Raw genomic sequence first — 9,022 nt, 5'->3', positions numbered from 1 at the left:
CCATAAGCCCCCGAGGCGGCTGACCCCCTGCTCACCGCAGAGCAAACGAGGCACGACACAGCCACAGCCCGAAGGCCAGAGCAGAAACTCTTGCTCCATGCCAACCCCCAGTTTATTCCATAGACAGCTGCCTAAGACAAGACTTTACTACTTGGATTGTCAGAGCTGATACTTTTGTTAGGGGGAAAAGTATTTAATAATAGAAAAACGTGGCCAAGGCATCAGGGGAAAAAGAAGAAGCATTACAGCAAAACTGGGAGGATGACTTGGGCATGTAATAGGAACCAGAAGCTCCAAAAGGAGCCTGGCCAGACCAGCAAACAGCCCCATGGAAAACCAAAGGATATTTTTGAAATTACAGCCAAATCTGCCTTCGTGCACACAAGCTGCACACAGTCCAGCCACAGGTGCTGCTGGGTCCCTGGGGAGCTCGGCCTCCTGTCAACACGCACCACCAGCTTCACCAAAAATAAAAAAAGTGCTGTCTACATTTTTGGCAGAGATCCCCCAGCAAAGACTTCTTTGCCAGGACCGTGCCAACCTGGCCTCATCCTGCCTGGCTCTGAGGGACAGGGGCTGCCTGGGGTCTCCCTCCTCCATTTCCAGGGTACCACATCCATCTCTGCAGTAGCTCACCGTAACAACCCGGCACCTCTCAGACGCTACACACATTACCCAAAAACTGAGCACTGCTTTAGGCTTATTAGTCATTGTTTCCTGTGAATAACCTTTATAAAATTAACAGAAATGTCTGCAAAGTGGTTTTCAATTTTCTATTTTAAGAAACAGTCTTTCTCTCCATTTCCCTTTTTTTTTTTTTTTTATAAATCCATAGAGCAGTTCTGTTATTACTGTTCTGGCTTCTCCTTTTTCAATGTAACCACCAGAAATGGGAATGCAGTATTGGGAAAACAGAAGACGCCAAGTTTTTGTCTCATAGAACACTTCCCATTTCCAGTCAGCCCTGGCCACCACCCGACAATGCAACCTGCACGTGGAACTTGGCCGTGGCGTGACCTGGAGGACATCACCCAGCCCTGAGCAGAGACACGAAGGAGCTGGGGGGTGTTATGGGGTTACTCACAGCATATATTTTTATCCCTGTCCTCACAGGCAGTTTAGAGCAACAGAAAAGGCTGCTGCCCCCTTGGAGTTCCTCCACTGCAGGATGCCCAACCTGGCCACGGCAATTTGCTTAAAGTTGATGAAATAAAGATCCTCCCAGCTCCTATTTCTGCACACAGGACCTCAACCACCCCAGCCCTCACTGACACCTGAGTTAAGCTATTTTTCTGCCCTTCTTTCTCTTAGGTAGTTAGAGCCCCTCAGTTTCCAGAGAGTTGTGGGGAGTGTCTGGCACTGCTGGGATAAGCTGAAATAAAACAGCCACAAAACCAGATTGGTACTTGTCTCTGAGAGGCAAGGAAGGCAGGCTGAAAGCTTTTTCTTCCTGATAAGGTTGGATTTACACCTCAAGGAGAGCTGATAGTCCGCATCCTATAAGCGACCAAGACTATAACTGTGTTTCCTCAAGAAACAGATAAAGCAAAGAAAGGCACGTTGGCTAAACCCAGAGCAAAAGGTCAAGCAGAAGAGAATTTGTTAAAGCTGGGCTTGCTTTTAGTCTCAGCTGATGGCAGCTCCTAAGCTCTGCATGGGGAGAAATCCTAGCTTGATCCCACCTTGTTTCCTTGCAGTTTGATGTCTCAAGGCATTAGCAGCGCCTTTGAGTACGCACCTTTGAGCGCCTTTGATGCCTGTGGAAAGGCATCACCCGCAAGTCCCAGGAGCCACAGGCTCAAGTCTGGAGGCCAGGGCAGAAACCCCAACCTCACCCAACACCCCAAAGGACAGTGTTGGTCTGGTGGCTGCTGCTGCGGATGAACAAGGGAAGCTTTCTGCTAGTCTGGGGTCAAGAACCTGAGAAAATTAGTGCGTAACTGAATAAATTTGGTATGCAAAGGGTGCCAGGAAAAAGTATGAGGTGCATCAGTCAGCTCCTTCAAAGCTCACCACGCTTCAGGAGCGCCATTCAACATGCCCACTATTTTCCTATTTCCTTTTCAAACCCAATCAATCACCCTGCCCAGCAAAGTCCATCCTTTTCTCGTTGTTCCAACAGCAGCATACAAAATCAGAAGGAAAACTAACGCACCCGGTTTGGGAGGAATGAGAGCCCCAGGGAGCATCTGAGCTCAAGTACACTGGCACGGGTTGAGCAGCTCAGTGGTGGGGGAAGGAGGAGAGCTCACAGGGCTGCTAGACCATTCATCTTTGTTTCGTTAACAGCAAGTGCACTGGTGGATACCCCGTGTTAACGCTTGTAAAAAGCAGACAGGAGTAAAACCTTGTTAGCAAGATTCTCAGTCAACTGACCTCATCCCTCAGTGCAAAACAATAAAATGGGCTAATTTAGCCCATCATAAAAAGCCCCACTATCTGAACTTCACAAAAGATGCACAAAGCTCCGCTGTCAAGAGCCCCATTTCTTTGATTTAAAAAGCTGACTTTAAATAGAGCAAGCCGTGCTGGGAGGTTCGCGAGCCTTTTGTGTCCTCTCAAGTGTGTTGCCGCTAATAAATTTCACCAGGAGATAGTTGCCCCCAGCCGCGGCACGGGCTGACAAAGGCAGCAGCCAGCTCCGCTCCTCTCCTCACTCAAGTGTCTATTTGTTCCACTGTTATGGTTACACAAAACACTCGAGTCTCTCCCCTCCTCATGGCAGCATCTGCTTTTTCAGCAAGCGGTCATGAAGATACCATGAATTTCCATGCACGCAACAACTATGGATTTTCCACGAAGCCTTTGTAAGAAAGAACTTACAATGACACTACGAGAGTAGTTTAAAGACTTTACCAGCCAAGTCATTTAGGTTTTAAGACTTATTTTCAAGATAAGAGGTATCTAAAGAGGTGAAGTCCTCTTTTGGTGTGTGAACAAACAGGGTATGCAGGGCTCAAGAAAGTGCTCCACTGCCTGGGGTGATACTTCGCAGGCAGAAGGAAGGAACAGTGGCACTTTCCTGGTTTGACAAAAAAAGTGCAGAAAAAAGGTCACTTTTTGCCTGAAAATAACCAATATTTCACCCATCAGAAGAACTAGCTTTTACAAGGAGAATAAATCACATCCTGACCTTTATTGCTAGAGCTTCCCATGCAAAAGAAGAGGCGGGACAGCACATTTATGAAAATGATTGTGAACTGCAAGGCTTCTACTTGCTCCCCCAGATCTAAGTGCTAACTGTCAGGACCAGTAAGAATCCGTCTGACATTTATGGTAAAGCCATTTATACCTGATGACTCATTTGCTTTATGGATTAAGTTTCATCAAGCCAGTTTAATTCAACTCCCCAGCCAGCTCCCAAACCGGACTGGAAAAGCTCTTCTGGAGCATTTTTTAACACTTATTCTATATGTGTGCAAAAATGTCACATCGCTTCCAATGACATCAACTTCAGTAACTTGGAGAAATCGCTGCGGTTCAACAAAACAAACAGCTGGCGAGGATCACCCAAGTGACTTCATCTGGCACCAGCAGCAGCTCCACAAATACTGGGATTCTTCAGGGCTCTCACTGCAATGCACCGATAATTAACTGCACTGTTGTTTTAGTGCATTAACCCAGAAATCTTAGAGACTCTTAAAATTCATAGGAGTAAATAGTGCTTGATGGGCTGGTTTTGAACTCCTACATTTAAATTGGATAACTACAGGCTCCGGATGTACCATTGTAACACACCTACAAAAATCTTAAAAATTACTGAAAGCAGTTGGGGCGCTGCTGAGTTTTATTACGGCAGACTGTATGGTTTCCTGAGGGCAAACCCAGCCAGGTGGCTGAGGAGTGGCAGAGGTTCAATACAGCTCTGTGATGAAGTGAAAGCTTAGAGATCCCCAGCCACCAGTTAGCTTCCAGAAAACCTAATCCCCCTCTGAGCCAGCCTGCCAGCCCTCAGATGTTCCACTTGATAAAACCTGTCATCAGCACCTGCCCATGGATGAAGGCTCTAAGGACACAGCGCTGTCCTGCTCCATGGCTCAGAGCAGCTCTTGTCTGCATAGGCTGGAGTCAGAGTGGTATCAGAAAAATCAGTGAAGAAGGTGACCCAGAGCTCACCGTGCCCTCAGCTCTGCCAGTGCAGTGAGACCCCAGTCACAGGTAACAGTTCAGAGCATCAGTGCATCCTTTGTTGTACCGGCATCCTTCCAGAGTCCCTTGTTTAAACAGCTGCTCCAGAAGAGAAGCCAAACCACAGCAATGGGGGCAGATGAAGCCTTGTCACCTCCACCAGCCCTCGTACCTCTCCCCTGAACCCCTCGTGCTGGCCAGCGATGGACAGGAGCAAGCTCACCAGACAGAGCAACCGGTATCTACAGGGCATCCTTTGAGCTTCCAAAAATTTTGCATTACAAAATGGGAAGACAATAGTTGAAGGCCTGGCTCGAAATAAGAGAACGGCTTGACTCACATGCAGTCATGAGTCAGCTACAAAAATGCTGTGGTTTGGATAAACCCAACCGGATGTTTGCTTCCCCATCCTGTGCAGAGGGGCTGCAGGAATGGATGGGGCAGCTTTGCTGCGAGACCTCTTAATTCCCTTCTCGGGCTCCAGTTACTCCAAGAATGGCTCCCTCCAGCTTTTGGCACTCAGATAAGAGCCTCTTCTGAGCCCTCTTTAGAAAAAACAGGTTTAATAAAGCAGAAAAGGGATAGAAGTTTCACTAGAACCAAATACGGCTTCAAGGAAAAACCTCTCTTAAGGGCTCATAATGGTTTCTCTTTCTCACTGCCTCTCCGTCTGGGAGAGAAGGTGCCCGAGGAAACCCTGCTCTCACGACTCGTCAGCCTCGTCCTGCGTCCCCACCCCAAAGCTAACCTGCTCGCGTTTCCAATATTAAACCTACAGAACACAAACTACAGTAATTATTTGAACAACCCACACGCTTCTCTCCCTGACCACAGCAACAAGAAGAAAATAAGCCCTTTGGCTCAAAGGTAATTAACCTCCCCAATAATTTTTCAGCCTTTTTTAATTCCAGGGAGGAACTCAATTTCCTATCACGCGAGGATCCATTAACTCGCTGTTAGCCCCAGCTCTGCAGGAGCGGGGCAGGAAAGCAGTCTCCTCCTCTACGCCTCCTCCCCTGAACCCTGCCACCCTCCACTCCGAGCTGTGTCCCCAGTGCCCAGCCCTGCTCTGACAATGGAAACACGGCTGGGCAGCCCCACGTCACGCTCCCTCCATCCACAGCCACAGGTTCCTCGGGTCAGCCACACCACTGCTGGGAACCCCGGCGGGGCACCCCCACGCCACGCCCCCTCCATCCACAGCCACAGGTTCCTCGGGTCAGCCACACCACTGCTGTCTCTTTGAAAAGAGGTTTTTCAGAGCAAGGGGCTGCAGTTCCTACGTGCTCACAGAGACCATGGCATGCTGCAGGGCTGTCAGGGTGAGGTCCCAACACGAATATGGGCAGTTTAGCAAGGACTCCTTACTGGAAGGGAAGGACAAGCGATTCTCTAAGAGGAGAACAAAAGCCAGATGGCTTTGCTAATTCTGGAACGCTCTCCTGAAGAAGCTGTCGCTCTGCCAATACCCAAATACCAGTCAAGGACTCGAGTCATTAGCAGAGGAGGAGACACTAATACGAGGTTCATTTCCAGGCAGCTACTTCCACCGCCACCCCCCCAGACCTGATAACGTGCAATGTAAATAATGCTCTCCCCTAACATAAACACCCCCCGGCAGCGGCCACAGCCACCAGCACATCAGGCACCCCCTGCACAGCACCGAACACACCCTGCGCTTGCCAGAGCAAATAGGAAGCCAGAGCTTATGCCAAAGTCCTGTTTTGTTTAAGTGACAATGCAGGGCTAATTCCCAAAGACAACATGTGCAGCATTCATCAGCAATATGGATTATTTACACGGCAGCGCTTTGCAGGCGATGGACAGACCCATCCACCATTCCAGTTTCCTATCCTCAACGGGTGAAAGATTTTCTTGCCTTTCCAAATGGCTGAGTTTGTCAAACCCATTAATCATTGCTGACTTCTTCCTGCCACTTTCCCTGGAATCCTTACCAAACCCTGACAACCCAGAGGCCCTCTGCTCTCTCCAGTCCCATGGATCATTCTCAGCCCTCTGCTACCCCAGTCCACTTAACATCACATTCAGCCCCGAGAGCTTCTCATGTGGGGTCTGTCAACACCCTGAAAAAAGAAGGGACAAGATGAAAAAAACCTCACCAAGTTCAAACAGACATTTAATGAAGAGCAAGAGCCCAAAGCCAAGCTCCAGACTCATCACCCAGACCACACAGTCCCATCCCCCCTGCACCAGCTCCCCATCCCTTCACAGCCAACTCCCCAGGCACTTCCCCTAACTGAAACCTCCATCCTTCCAGAAGAGACCTCTGATCAGTGGGTTAAAGATCCCAGAAAGCTCTAGGGCTGCTTTATGCTTTGAGGTAAGCGTCCTTCACCTTATTCAACCTTGACCCTGGCTGGTTGAAGATGGCTGCAGTGCTCAGATGAGCATTGTGTGCGCATCTCAGTTTGTTACCCAGTACCTCTCACCATAAGCCATAACTGAGCATTGCTTCCAGTGGGCAACGTGTCTTTGAGCTAAAACTTGATGAGTAGACCTTAGAGGACTGGTTTTGTTCGAAAATTTACCAAATGGGTGGAAAACCCTAGATAAGGCAAATTAGCAACCTGTCATTTAATTAAGATCCAGGAACTTAGGGGACACAGGGCAGAGAAAAAAACAATCCTGAAGAAAAGAGCCAGCTTGGAAAACAGGTGGCCTTGGCAGAAGCACAGAAAGCATCAAATCTGCAAAGTCTTTACTGCGAAGCTATCGTAGCAATGCATTTCTCCAGGGTTTTTGTTTCTGAGCTGGGAAAGCCACTGCAGGGACAGGGCAGTGTCCCTCAGCAGGTACACCCCATGCAGCCCACCTCCAGCCCTGGCACCCATGGGGCAGGACCTGCAGAGCCCGGCTGCTAGCAGCAAGGGGGGTTTTCTCCTGCAAAGCGGAAAATTTAAGCTAGAAGAGACACACAAAGAAAAATAGAAAAAAATCTGAAGGTAGACATGGCCAACAGAGCAGAAACCGGACTGTGGTTTAAATCTCGTCCTTACAACGCCAGCTGAGAGGCTCCCGTGGGAGCATCCCAGGTCAGGCAGAGCAGAACAGGAGGCAGCATCCATCCCACGCACGTACCACGGGACGTGTCCAGCTTTCCCTTGACTCATGTCTGGTGCTGTAAACCACCAGACAGCGGCTGCGTGCTCCACAGCCTGCCCTGCAAAGCCAGCGAGTACTCTGAATAACCATCACAGCTAATGGCACAAGGGAGCAGGACCCACCCAGAGGAGAAATGACTCCTCAGCTTCTGTTTATCCTCACGCCTTACAGTGTGGTGCAGGCAGCCTTACATCAGCCGCAGAAAACGCAATGGCATCACTGCCACGCTCTGCAGTCCCTTGCAACAGAGGATTTGCAAGCTTTGATTTTCCCTTCCACTTCAAGCTCCCTGCTATCCAGGTCCCTCCTAAAAGCGCTGCCACCCACGAGGCTTCACCCTTGACTTGTCTGCATTCCTCCTTTTTTGAGCAAGCACAAACACCTTAGCTCTTTTAACGGGACAGGAAGGTAAGGTATGCCCAGAGCAACGCAGCGGCCAAGGGTAGGGACTGCAGGAAAGGAAACGGCAGCCAAAAGCCCTTAAAAAATGAAAAAAAAATATAAAAAGACCTGCTAAAAACTTGCAAAGAGACAGATATCCTTAAATCAACAACCGTCATGCTAGACACTTGGCTCTGCTGGCTATTTTTATGTCTGTTAAACAAGCCACAATCTATCTGCTAGGATTTTTGAGTGCGAAACAATTAGTTATGGTCACAAAGCGGGATGTGACCAAATGGCTTCTCCTGCTCCATGGGCCCAGCCTGGAAGGACAGATGGACAGGGAGAGGGGCTGCCTAGACTGGGGTGACAAAAGGCTGTTTATATTCACTCATCTTCTACAGCCTGGCCAAGTGCTCTGGTAACACAGGCAAAAAGAATATGGGAGGTTTCTGCAGCTATTTTGAAAAGAGGGGAAAAATAATAGCACACAGTTCAGGTTAAAGGAAAAAAAAAAAAGAGAAACCCCTGACAGTCCCACGTCCCTCCACCCCGATAAAGAAAGGACATTCCTCAAGTTTTTCCTATTGTAAATACAGTTTTTAATATTTACAAAATGAGCATTTTTAAACTTTTTTTTTTTTTAAATTGAGTGTTCAGGGCAGATGGTCTGAACCCCCCCAGCAGATTAGAAACATATGCAGAGAACAAGGAATCTAAACCACACGTTTTTATTAAACTGCATGACTTCTCGTTCAAGTTCCACCACATTGAGGTAAATATTTTCTCTCTAAAGCAGCAGCTGCTGGTTAGGTTACCCATAATAGCTGTTTCATCTACACACACATGCATACCTGCAGGTACCTGCACATGGGTGTCACGTGCTTGCTGATAAACTTTATAGCTGTCAACGAGAGACCCCACGACTGGAGCTGATATTGCAATTTCTCTTCTTAAAACAACCCATGTACACAATTTAAACCAATGAACGCTGCAAAGACCCCAGAAGGTCAGAAATACCAGGATTTCAGGTTGCACACCCTACAATCCAACACTGTACAGTCTTTAGTCATTACCCAGGAGGATGATGCTTTCCCAGAGAACTTCCTCCTCATGTGCTACATGAGTGACAAGGACGTTTTCCTCCGCAGCCCCTTTGTGCGCTTCTCCAGCTCCCCTCTGCTCCGCAGTGCTCGTGTACATGTTCTGCGTGTCCACGACATGTTTTGAAGTGTGACAGCTACAGATGCAGATATTAAGCACTAACTTCAACAAGCTCCTCCACCGACAGAGGAGGGGAGCGTCCAGGTTTAGGTACTTTTGAAAGACTCTGACTTCATCATGACTTCGTTTCCACTTCTGGCATGGGGCACGCACCCTGCTAACGCCT

At 48.5% G+C, this 9,022-nt stretch overlaps 1 protein-coding gene across 1 annotated transcript in view; it reads right to left on the bottom strand.

The window, feature by feature from the left end:
- Positions 1-9,022, bottom strand: part of LOC104494003 (collagen alpha-1(V) chain) — a gene marked incomplete at its 5' end in the record, with an annotated part of 114,653 nt that overhangs the window by 81,896 nt on the left and 23,735 nt on the right. The window lies entirely within an intron of this gene.

This window comes from Buceros rhinoceros, unplaced genomic scaffold, assembly GCF_000710305.1.
Source record: "Buceros rhinoceros silvestris isolate BGI_N320 unplaced genomic scaffold, ASM71030v1 scaffold11325, whole genome shotgun sequence".
NCBI lineage: Eukaryota > Metazoa > Chordata > Aves > Bucerotiformes > Bucerotidae > Buceros > Buceros rhinoceros.
This window is presented reverse-complemented; position numbering and strand designations above follow the sequence as displayed.